Source organism: Pteropus medius, unplaced genomic scaffold (assembly GCF_902729225.1).
Source record: "Pteropus medius unplaced genomic scaffold, Ma_sr-lr_union100, whole genome shotgun sequence".
Lineage (NCBI taxonomy): Eukaryota > Metazoa > Chordata > Mammalia > Chiroptera > Pteropodidae > Pteropus > Pteropus medius.
The window spans coordinates 23,735,368-23,747,227 of NW_024344378.1; the positions used below are offsets into that span (position 1 = coordinate 23,735,368).

The 11,860-nt window shown below is 37.5% G+C and overlaps 1 long non-coding RNA gene and 1 pseudogene across 1 annotated transcript; both read left to right on the plus strand.

Moving 5' to 3' along the window:
* Positions 1-23: 23 nt before the first annotated feature.
* LOC120609264 (uncharacterized) lies at positions 24-2,565 on the plus strand. Its single transcript, XR_005654712.1, has 2 exons — positions 24-253; positions 1,969-2,565. It is a non-coding gene; the product is annotated as an uncharacterized LOC120609264 (long non-coding RNA).
* Positions 2,566-11,282: 8,717 nt separating this feature from the next.
* On the plus strand, positions 11,283-11,401 carry LOC120609867 (uncharacterized; annotated as a pseudogene).
* The last annotated feature ends 459 nt before the right edge of the window (positions 11,402-11,860 follow it).

Sequence of the window (11,860 nt, forward strand, 5' to 3'; positions counted from 1 at the left end):
TCCGGGAGGATCCAGCGTCGGCTCCTCGAATACCCGGATGCAATTATCATGGTTGCCGTCAGTGAGGGACAGCAATGGAGTCAAGAATTGCCCGGAAATTCCCGAGTTTTGGGTTTCAAGGAGGCCTGTCCAAAGGATAAAAGATGAGCTTGCTGGGCGGCAAGGTGCCCCAAACCGTCCTAGGAATTGGACTTCCGCGCTTCTTGTCAACTTGCCGCCAAGTTTTTCTAGAGGAATCGCTTCTCTTGGAAGGGTAGGACTTCGCTTCCTACCTGTGCCTTCTTTGTATGCCAGGTTTTTACACCGTTCTTCCCTCAGCCCTGGAGCAGGTCGGGCAGTACGGTGGCTGGCTTGGGAGGTAGTGGCGGGCGGGCAGTTAGGACCGAGAGAGTTGCGGTGCGCTGGGGATTACGGGGCGGTGGAAGATCTGGGGACGCCCCACTAAGCTGTTGGAGCCGCCGCCCAATTGGAGCCTTGTCCCTGTATTTCAGCTGAGATGCTCCACAGGGCTCTTCCCAGCCGACTCAACCATACTCATAGACTTTAATCCTGCAAAATATCTAGGGTTTGTATAGCTCAGTATGTGATTTTTTATTTTTAATCACAAGCTGATAATGTTAGTTTTAAGTTTCAGAATGAACAGGGAAAGCTCATGTTGCGTCATGGGGCGGGTTTTCTTTTAAGGTTTAAATTTGTATAGGATAATGGGGACATTTTACCGAAAGTATTCTTTTTAAAAAACTGGTATGAGAAAATAGGCTAATATTTAAAACACTCAAGGAATTGTTGAACTTTGCTACTGTGCAGTCATCACAATGAAACTTGAAGACACCAGAATTGTACCTCATGTTAAGGCTTTAATTGCTAGCAGTTTCAGAAAAAACAATAATTCCAGATATAGATATATTAATTTGAATTAGTTTTCTTCACTGCAGGATGTCCTATAGGTTTTGTCATCTGGTGAAACAGAAACAATTTTGAGTTGGTTCATTAACATTTCCTAGTAGTTAAAGTTACTTTTTAAGTGTGATATAAAATACACATATAGATGTTTCTTTTTTATAGGAACAAAAGTATGGAAACTAATATTTAAAGCAGGTTGATCCTGCATAATAGAGTATGTTATAATTTAGATTTTCACTTAAACTCTCAAAATTAGAAGAGCTGACCTAGACAGGCTAAAAAAAAGAAAAAATGTAGACATTTACCCCCTCAGAGCATTCTATAAAATGACATTAGAAAGCACCTGGGATTTGCTTATACAAGTGCATACAATGTGCAAAGCCAAGAGTTGATAATGGATGAGAACATGCTTTACAATATATAAAGTAATATCTCAATCACAAACAGTTATTACTCTAGCTCTTCTGGCCAAGTCATGTCTCCTTGTGATACATTTTAACCTCCAAAACTTGTGGTTCTTGTACTACCAGTATATAGTAAAAATACTATATCTTATAATAGCATTTTTTAAAAAGCAATAATTATCCATTTACACATTTTAAATTTTTTTTCCTTTTGATGCGTTATTTGAGATTGTATTTACAAGAGCATTTGTACACAGAAGAGTACTTAGTGATTTGATGGTCATAAATGGCCTCGGTGCTGACTTTTTGTGTGTTTTCTTGCAGGTAGGTCTACTGGGTTCTTGGCACAATACCATATGGACCTGGATAAAACATTGTTAAGGTGGAAGTTTTTATTAATCAGTTCAAACCTTTTACCTGTCTTTTTAGTTTTCCAGTATTTTAGTCAAATAACTAGATATGGGCTTCATATACTGAGCAATATTTGTGGGATAATTGATGACCACTTTAAATTATTTTCTACCAAATGTAAAGTTTGATCTCAAATAGTTGTTTTTATGGAGCATTTAGCATAATGCAAACTGTGTTAAGTCCTATACATACATTATATCAATACTTAGAGTAACCTCATGAATTAAGTCCATTAAAATCACTTTTACAGATGGAGAAACTGAGGCAAAGGGGGATTAAGTTTCTTTCTCATGGTCCCCAAACTAGAGCCACGTTCTATAGCCTTTCTTTCCATATAACTGAAGATTTTAGTAGAAGAAGCATGAGAATGGAATTCAGACCTGGACTCTAGTCCTACGGCCCTGCTTTGTGAATTAGAGCAAGTCATTTAACCTCTCTGAATTTCATTTTCCTCTCCCGTGAGAAATGAACACTTTTAACTATTATATTTTATTGATTTTTGAATCATCAAGAATCTTTAAAAAGTTGCCTTCACCATTGTTTTCCCATTTTCTTCTGGCCCCCTGGCACTCATTCTATAAATTTTGATGCACATATGGAGAAAGTGACAACCCCATGCTGCCTGGTATGACCACACTGTAAGATGTGGCTGATTTCAGAGATGTCAAAATGTAAAATAATGTGCATCTTGGAATTGATGACATGTAGTAGGTGATCTCTAAGTTCCTTTTCATCCTTGACTGTGTGACATCTGTGACTTTATAACATTTTATTGTTGGTTTATGTATTTTTTAATGTAAATGATTCAAAATAAAACATAAGCTTTTTGGTAATAGAAAAGTAGGAACCATCTCTCCCTTTCACCTCTCAGTCTCAATACCCAGAACAATGTGTGGCATGTAGTAAATGCTCAGTAAATATTTGCTGAATGAATTAAACATCTTCATTTCATATTACAAATAAAACATTTTAAAAAATTGTGTTTGACTTGAATTTGACATAAAATGGTATCAACAGTGCAAAAATACTTTGCTAATAATTTTCACATTCAGAAATGCACTGTTATAAAACAGCAGTCCTTTCCCAACATCTTTTCTGCTCACTATTGTTGATTATCATCAAGTGTAGAGTATATTTTGTTCCTTGAAGAAGTATAGTGAAAATTGAAATACTGTCATACGGATTTTTTAACAAGAAATCGAACTGGTTTTATTTTTTAGACTGGCCAAAGGGGTGGCTCCATAGTGTAGTGGTTAGCAAGTCTGCTTTACAAGCAAAAGGTCCTGGGTTTGCGCCCAAAGTGGAGCCCTGGACCGTACCCCGGATGCGCTAGCCCCCTCACACACACTCGCCGCCCCCTCCCCCCACCTTGAGGGCGCACTGCGAGCACATGGGAGGAGACACCCGCCTTCAGAGATCCAGTTCTTAAGGCGCGACGGATGAGCAACATCCATAGGTCAGGAAGTAGGGGCGAGGGTATTAAAGAGGGGGAAAAAAAATAAAAAATAAACTGGCCAAAGTATAGAACTCTTTAATATATAGAGGCTTTCATTTTAACAAAAGTTGAAAAAAATGTTATTTGATATCTTTATTAAATTTTAATCATGAGTATTCCAGAGGTAATTAAGCATATCATCGTTCCAAATACCAGTACTAATACTAATACCAGTAGTATTAAACATGTCTGAGTTATGAATGATGAAAATAAACTACAACTGAAAGCTATTTTGAAACTGAATGGGCAGAAAAGTGTTCAAGTTTTGGGGTGGGTGAGTGTAAGATAATGTAACTAAAGAAATTATCCCAACAATATTTATAGTATGTTTGTTGAGGTCTGTACTTTCAGTTAGACACAGGAAGGGGGATAGGAATTATTAAAGAGTCATGGACTGTTCTTTGGCGATAATCAGCTAAGTGTTCTGCTATGGCCAGAAAAGCCAACATGTGAGGTATCATCAGAAGAATGTTTGGGAAAATCAGCAGAAACATCTTATCCCTAAACAACATAATAGTCTATGCCCATTTCTGAACCAAGCACTGGCAAAGAGAATGGATTACTCTTAGATCTCTAAGTCTCATTTCTGTAGTTGAAAGTCTTCCAGTGGTTTGTCAGGGAGGAGCATACAAGAAATCAAGTTTCTGTAAGGAGAAAGAAGGAAATGGATGCTAAAATAGGCAAAAACAGAATCCACTGCAATGCCTTTATTGCCGTCTAAGAATCCTTTGATCAGATCAGTGAACACTGAAAGCAGGGGGAGATTATGGAGAAAATAATATAGATAATTATGTTCTACAAATTAATTTTGACATAAAATATACCACACGTTTAAAAAGCTCATGATCTAATAGGTTTGTTAAAAAGTCATGCGCTTGTCAGCATTTTAAAAAAAATACTTTAATTTTTTCCAATTCAAATAAATAAGGTTAAAGGAACATGAATAAATTGGCTGCTAATAGAAGAAATTTCAGCTGTTTGGAGTTGGTGAAATAAATTACTATGTAACAGAAAAACAAAATGGTAGGGGAGTGAGAATGGAAAGAATGAATAGTGAAGTTCGTGATAAATCAGGTGTTAAAAATAATGTAGGGGAGACTATCATTATAAATGAGATTATTGAATACCTCTAGACTCAAAAGAGATTATAGAGTAGTTAAAAATCAGTTGTCCATGAGAAGAAATTGAGAATTGGGGGGTAGTTAATAAAGTCTGTTTCGTCTCTATAGCAATCGTTCTCAAAATATGGACCTTCTGCAACCTGAATCAAGTGTGCAGCTTACATGTAACCAACCAGTGGCTGACACTGCCTGATACATAAAAGGCACTAGAAAAATATTTATTGAATAAAGGAAAATGATCAAAAAGATGGCTAAGTGAATGAAGGCACTAATGAACCCAAATACCATTTATCATTAATTCCTAATGAAGAATAAGGAAACATCCTAATGTGATGTTTCATTATCCTTCAAACAAATAGCATCCATGATGGCACTAATATTCATGACAGTAGTATAGTATTGCTCCCTTCCCAGCCTATGAGATTCTAGCTATGAATACTAATAGATATTGTTCATCGAGCATTTAATGTGTGCCAGGCACAATGCTAAGTTCTTTTTCCTCATTAATACATTTAATTTTTATAACAACTTTGTGCGGTAGATACTATTTCCCCTTTACAGAAAAGGAAATCGAGGTTCAAAGAGAGTAAGTAACTTGCCCAGTTATACAGCTGCTAAATAATGGAGTTGGGGTTAGAACCCAGTTTTGTTTCACTTTGCAAATCGAAGCCTGTGCTCTCATTGCTACACTGCTTCCAAAATTTGCAATATTCTGCAAACTTACTTGGCTTCTTATAAGCTTTGCACTTTCTCCTTTGAAATTCTCTTTGACACCAGTTTGGGATTACTGCTTTGGCGCTGCTTTTTATTGCCAGGGGTCTTCATAAGCTCTTTCGTTTATGAACTAATTACTCATTCTTTGTGTCTTTTGAAGACTTGTCACAGTACCTGAAACCCTCACTCAGTTGAATTCTAGACTGAATAGATTCAGTTTATAGCTTTATAAATTCCATTCTTTTCTGCAGTTCTGTGAGTCTCCTGAGAGGCCTTAAATTAAGCCTCATTTTCCCTTTCCTACTGCTGATCAGGGTTCCAACCTTTATCCTGGAATTGCCCAGTTGGCTCAGAGAACCCATATCAGACATCAGTTTCTCTATTGTTTCCCATTATCCCAAGTACCTTTCTTAGGACTAGAAAGTCTTAGGACTAGAGTTATCATATTTTATTATAATTTCAGAGATTTATCTTGGTTGTATTTGAAGCTGGTTTTTTTAATTCTAACCCAATTGAGAGGCAAAATAAAGTGGCCTTTCCTCTCTCCACTCTGTAAAGACTTTCAAATGGAGATTACTATTATAAATCGGTGGCTGCCTTCACAATCCTTATCTCCCCAGTGTTGCTCCAGGCTTCCTGCAAGAGGAGCCTCAGAGAAACTTTTCTGTTACTCTTCAGGCACTATCTGCTCCATCTGGCCAACCCCAGATAAGACCATTTTGCCTCCATCTCTGCATACTTTCAGTGGGCAGGCACAACATTCTCCATTGTCCACATTTTACCCAAAAGGGAAATTCAAATGCCGATTTTATTGAACTTTGTCCCAAAGTGTCAGATTGGCTGGAATGTTACTCTTTTACTTCCAAGCAGCTAGTGTGTTTTTTATGAGGAAGGATTACTACTCTGACTTAGCTGAGACTAAACTAAACTGCCTGCAATGATATCATGATTTCCAATTGATTACGTCCAGTTACCTATGGGACTTACATCAAACCAACTGACTTTATTTTTAGAACTGGTGAATGTGCTTCTTTTGCAGTCTCTGCTATTTTATGTTCAACAGAACATTTAAAAGAATTGTTAGCTAAGCTTGAATCAAAGTGGGCAACTTGCTGATAAGTGCCTTCAGATTAATTGAATAAGAGGATATTAGTACTTTTTATTCGGTTTAAAAAAAATCCAGGGGTCTAAGTATTAAAGGCCTCATTTCGAGGAACTTTGTAACCCTGAATACAGGGTAAAATTTTAGCCTTCCATGATACATAGGCCCTATGGCAAGGAGCCTACAAAGAGGACTTTGAGGCTACTTCTTTGTAGGCTCAGAAAAATCTTTGGTGGGTAACCTTTTTATCTCTGTACTCCCGTCTTATGTGGATTTCTTATGGCTGTATGAATTCACAGCCATAGTCAGCATCAGTGCCCTCCCCATTATTGGGTCCTGAAGAAGTAGGCCCCCTTTTTTAAAAAATTAAATGTATTAAGGTATAATTTGCCTACAATAAAATGTACACATTAAATAAATTTAGACAAATATATACATACCGAGTGTAACCACCGCTGTGATCAAGATACAGAACATTTTCTTTAGCCTAAAAGATTTCCTTGTGCCCCTTCCACTCTGTCCTCCCCTCACCCAAGTCCCTTGGCCCACGCAGCCATTGAGAGTAACACTCATGAGACAAGGATATATATTGTGGAATAAACTTGTCTTTCTCAGAATTTTAAACAAAAATTTTACAGTATGTTCTCATTTGGGTCTGTTTTTTTTCATTCAGCATCATGTTTTTAAAGTCCATCCATGTTTATGTATCAGCAGTTTGTCCATTTTTATTGCTTAGTACTATTCCATTATATGGATACACCACAATTTGTCCATTCACCTATTGATGGACATTTGGGTTGTTTGCAGTTTTTGCCTGGTCTTTGCTTATACATGTTTTCATTTCTCTTGGGTAAATACTTAGGAGAGGAATAAGTGGGTCTACAGTAAGTGGATGCTTAACTATATAAGAAACTGCCAAACTGTTTTCCCAGAGTGGATATACTATTTTACATTTTTACCAGCAATGTGTGAGTTCCTGTTGCTTCACATTCTCACCAATACTATGTAGCCATTCTAGTAGGTGTGTAGTAGTATCTCATTGTGGTTTTAATTTTTATTTCTTTGATGACTACTGATGCTGAGGATTTTTTTATGTGCTTTTTGGCCATATTTATATCTTCTTTTGTGAAGTGAACAAATATTTATAAGCAACCGATATTTGTTAGGCAGTGTGACACTTCATCTCCTGGCCCACTTGGACGTCTAGAATGGCCACTAGAGTTACAATATCCCTATCCAGCCACACAACCTACTTGCACCAAATCCCTTCCCTTTCTCTAGCTCAGGGATCAGTAATATTTTTTGTTAAGGACCAGATAATAAATATTTTGGGCCTTGTAGGCTATAGGAACTTTGTCACAGCTCTTCAACTCTGTCATTGTAAAAGCAGCCATAGATAATATGTAAGTGAATCTGTGGTTGTAGTCCAATGAAACTATTTATGGAGCCTGAAATTGCCACAAAATATTCTTCTTTAGGTTTGTTTTCAACCATTTAATCTTAGCTTTCAGGCCTAAGCCTGCCAAACCCTGCTCTAGATGGTTCACAAGATTTCACTAGGCCCTTAGGGTACAGTGGAATCAGAGAGTGATGAATTTGAATCCCAGCTCTACTACTTACTGTTTGCATGGCCTTCGGCATATTTCTCCCCCTACCATTTTAAAGGAGACTTTCTGTTGGTCTCAATGTTTCCTCTTATATTTCATTGGCTAAAACTTAGTCACATAACTATGTGTAATTGAAAGGGAGGCTGAGAAAGTCATTCAGCTAGATGACAGTACACCCAGCTGAAAATTTGAGTTCTGTTACTGAGGCTGAATAAGAGCATGGGTGTTAGGGTAGGTAATGCAGCCTGTGTGGTACACTTCTTGTCCACAGACTTGTTCAGATATTCTCTGAGTCCTAGAATAGGCTCTTGAATTAAAGTAGACACTAGGCTCAGTCACAGCTGCCTGCTTGGGAAGTGCAGTGATGTTTGTTAGGATAGGAGAAACCAGATTTTAATGTTCAAAGGTGTCTCAGTACATCAGTGGAAACTTTTGTTAGTAATAACAAAAGTATCATCCCCCAAATGTTTAGAATATTGCCATTTCAGATCTCTTTTGTGATATTCTTTTATACTCTGGATCAGATTCTGAGGTTAATTCTCATTTTGACAGTAATAGTGCTTTGGTGAACAAAATGTCAGCATGGACTTTTTCTTCCCGGCTAGTCAGTAAAATTTCAAAATAAATAGGTATGATTATTTTAAGTATTTTGCTTTGTGCCCTCTCCCACTCATCGCCAAGTGCTTGTCTTCACAACACCTAGACTTTTAGAAAATTTATAGTGGCAACATTTTGAGTGGATGGAACCTTGTTTGACCATCTCCAAAGGATTTCATGATAGACATAATTTTATTCTGAGAAGTCTACTAAAATGTTTGACTTAGTGTCCATAATCAGAGTACTTACCCAGATACATGGGCAACTCTTCCAAAGTCGTGGAGACAGTCATACAGGAATGGCTTCCACTGCACACACTACTCAGAAGAGGGCCTCCCAAAAGCTAGGCATCTACAGCCCCATTACCTAGCAATAACTATGTTAAATCCTTTGACAAACATCCTTTGAGATGGTAAAATTAAATTAGTTGTCTTTGAACCAGTTAATGACACCCAGTGGGCTATACTAGAGTGATTGATTCGTGAATAAGGGAGGGCTTTGGAGCCTCTGTAATACAAAGACTGCTTTCACTTAGCACCTCACTGGGAAGAATATCTGAAAACATGAGCCTTCCTAAATGTACTAATTGCTAACGCTACAGCATATACCCAAACAATCCTTTCAGTGTATATTTCTCAATACTTCTTGGAAATCATGGTTTCTAGGATGACATAATATTTTGGGATGCCTTAATAATAAGACAAATAGAGCCTACAGTCCCTTAAAAACATGAAGAGTGTTTCCCTCAGGTATGTGATAGAAGGAAGAAAGGTGTGAAATCGGAGGATATAGTCCCATCATCTCAGATTATAATAGGCCATCTCCTTGGTGTCTGAAGCCTATGAGACGCCTTTGCCAAAAGCAAAGACAAATCATTTGCTGAGTCAGTTTACTGCCCTCGGCGTATAGGGCTGAAGAGTAGTGGTGGTATCTTGTCTTCGAAGACTCCTGGGGCAGTCATCCTTGTGTCCCCTCTAATGCCAAGCACAATGCCTGAAGCCCAGTAGTATTAAAATTGTGTTAAGAATAATCAAGGTTAAAGAGCACTTAAAGACACATGTTGACATCAGCTGACTTCTGATGCCACTTAACTATGTAACATCCAGAATTTAGCCATGATTGTCACCCTTCCTGAACATGTCCCTAGCACAGTAACCTAATATCTAGGAATGGAGATAGGTACAGGATTAACCCACAGGCCAACACAAGGACATGGCTGCACCCTTCAGGCACATGCTTCCCAGTTCTGCACTTCTTTACTCAGGTGGCTTTCCATGGCAAAGGGATGGCAGCTGCTGACTTGGGAATCTTCTGGAGAAGATATGCACATACAGTAAAAGTGCTTTGTTTCTGCATTATACATGGCATAGTTTTTCAAAGTACAGTCTCAAGACCATCTGCATTAGAATCACCTGTAGTGCCTTTTTAAAATGCAGGTTCTTGATTCCTATTCCAGCTTTACTAAATCTAAATCTTTTGGTCCTGAAATCCAGATGATTCTTATGCACTCTGTTCTTTGAGAACCTGATATTAAGTAGTGTTTTCAAGCTTTTTTAACAGTGACCTAGAGTTAGAAATTAGCTTAATAAAACAATATTTATCCCTATTAAGGCAATGTGCTCATATATTCAATTTGAATTTTTTATTCAATTTGCTATGACCCAATAAGTTGATTTCATGACCTACTAATTCTGATTTAGAAGATTGGATTAAATGACTTTTGATGTTTCAACATTAAGACTACAACTAGGAAGAACTGAACAATATAAAATAAACAATTTTATCCTTTATTCTCTCCCCTCAGATTGCAGCCAATATAAATATCAAAATTCATAGATGCAATATAGATGACATATTTGGGCTTTACTCTCATCTCTGCCACTAACTAGCTGTGTGCCTTTGAACAATCAAAATCTTTGGGCTTCAGTTTTCATCATCTAAAATGAAGTTAATACTTTCCTTTTATATTTTATAAAATTTCTCAAATGAGATTAAAACTATGAGGAAGCTCTGTGAATTCTAAATGCATGCATTAGTGTAAGATTATGTCCTTTTATACAAACTGTACTTGAAAATATTTTACTTCAAGGTACCTCTCTTACAACACCGCTTGCCTTCTGGTCATAACTTCCACTCTCCTTGATCCCTAATAGATGACCTTTAGAGAATAAGGCACTGCAGAAATCATGTGAATGTTTATGCAAATGCTTGGTTGTTGCTTTTACATTATATCTTAGTTGCTTTCATGCAAGAGAAAATGTCCTAAAAAAACACTGCTGGGAGGACAATCTAGATCTTTGGGCTCTGAACTATGTTCTTTGGCCTTATAACCAAATTCCACTTGCTCTAATAAAGAAATGCATAGACACTCCAGATAGGAGCAATCATCGTAGGCACCTACCAGATGCCAGGTAGTTGAGCTCTATTAGCATCCCAAAAAGCAGTAGCTCTCACCCAGCTTCACCCTTGAAAATTCCCTACCACAACTCACTCACAGATCCACCCTGTCCACTGTTCCACAGGTGATGACTAGTTACCTAATGTTCTCTCAAGAGACTCAAGTTATTAACAGCAAAAAGGCTGGGTGGTGTCCAGTCCAGTAGGCTTGAACAGGTTCATCTCTGGTCCTTCCCTTGTCTTCATATTCAATGAGCAAATCTCATCCCCACTTGGGTTTTCATTTTCACATACCCTGCAAACAGAAAGTTCCAAAATTACTCTATACATTTGCTTAAAATGTGGCATCACCTTATCTCAGTCTCCAGTCAAAAAATATTCAACAATGTTTTCCTACAAAATAAATCTAAAGTTAAGTATTAAAGGCATATATATACATATGCTTGCATCTATGTACATATAGTCAATATATTATTTTACAACTTTTAGTATGCTTGATATGTCAATATATATTTTAAGAAGCTTCTGTAAGTCTGCGGCCATGCTACCCTGAACAAGCCCGATCCCGTCTGATCTCGTAAGCTAAGCAGGGTCGGGCCTGGTTAGTGCTTGCATGGGAGACCACCTAGGAAGACCAGGTGCTGTAGGCATAAAAAATAAGGGATTGTAAGCTGACAAGTTCCTTGCAATCTGTGAGGTCAACCAAGGGTTGCCTCGCCTAAAAAATAAATAAGTAAATAAAAGCTTCTGTAACATTACTGTTACTCCCACTCAAGATTAATGTGAAACCATTACATTAGTTAATTTTGGATGGCATAGCCAATAAAATGAAATGAGAAAATAACTGTATTTGGGAAAGAAAGAGGCAAAATTATCATTATTTTGTTGTTGATCTGATTGTATACCTGAAAACCTAAAGAAATCAACTGAATTTTATTAAAATGAATTCTAGTTCTAGTCAAGATAGCCGAGTAGGTAAATGCTGTGCTTGCCTCCTCTCATGATCACATTAAAGTTACAACTAAACCAGCAGTCCCCAAAGGACTGGTACTTCTATGAGAATCTAATGCCTGATGATCTAGGATGGAGCTGAGGCAGTGATGTTAGCG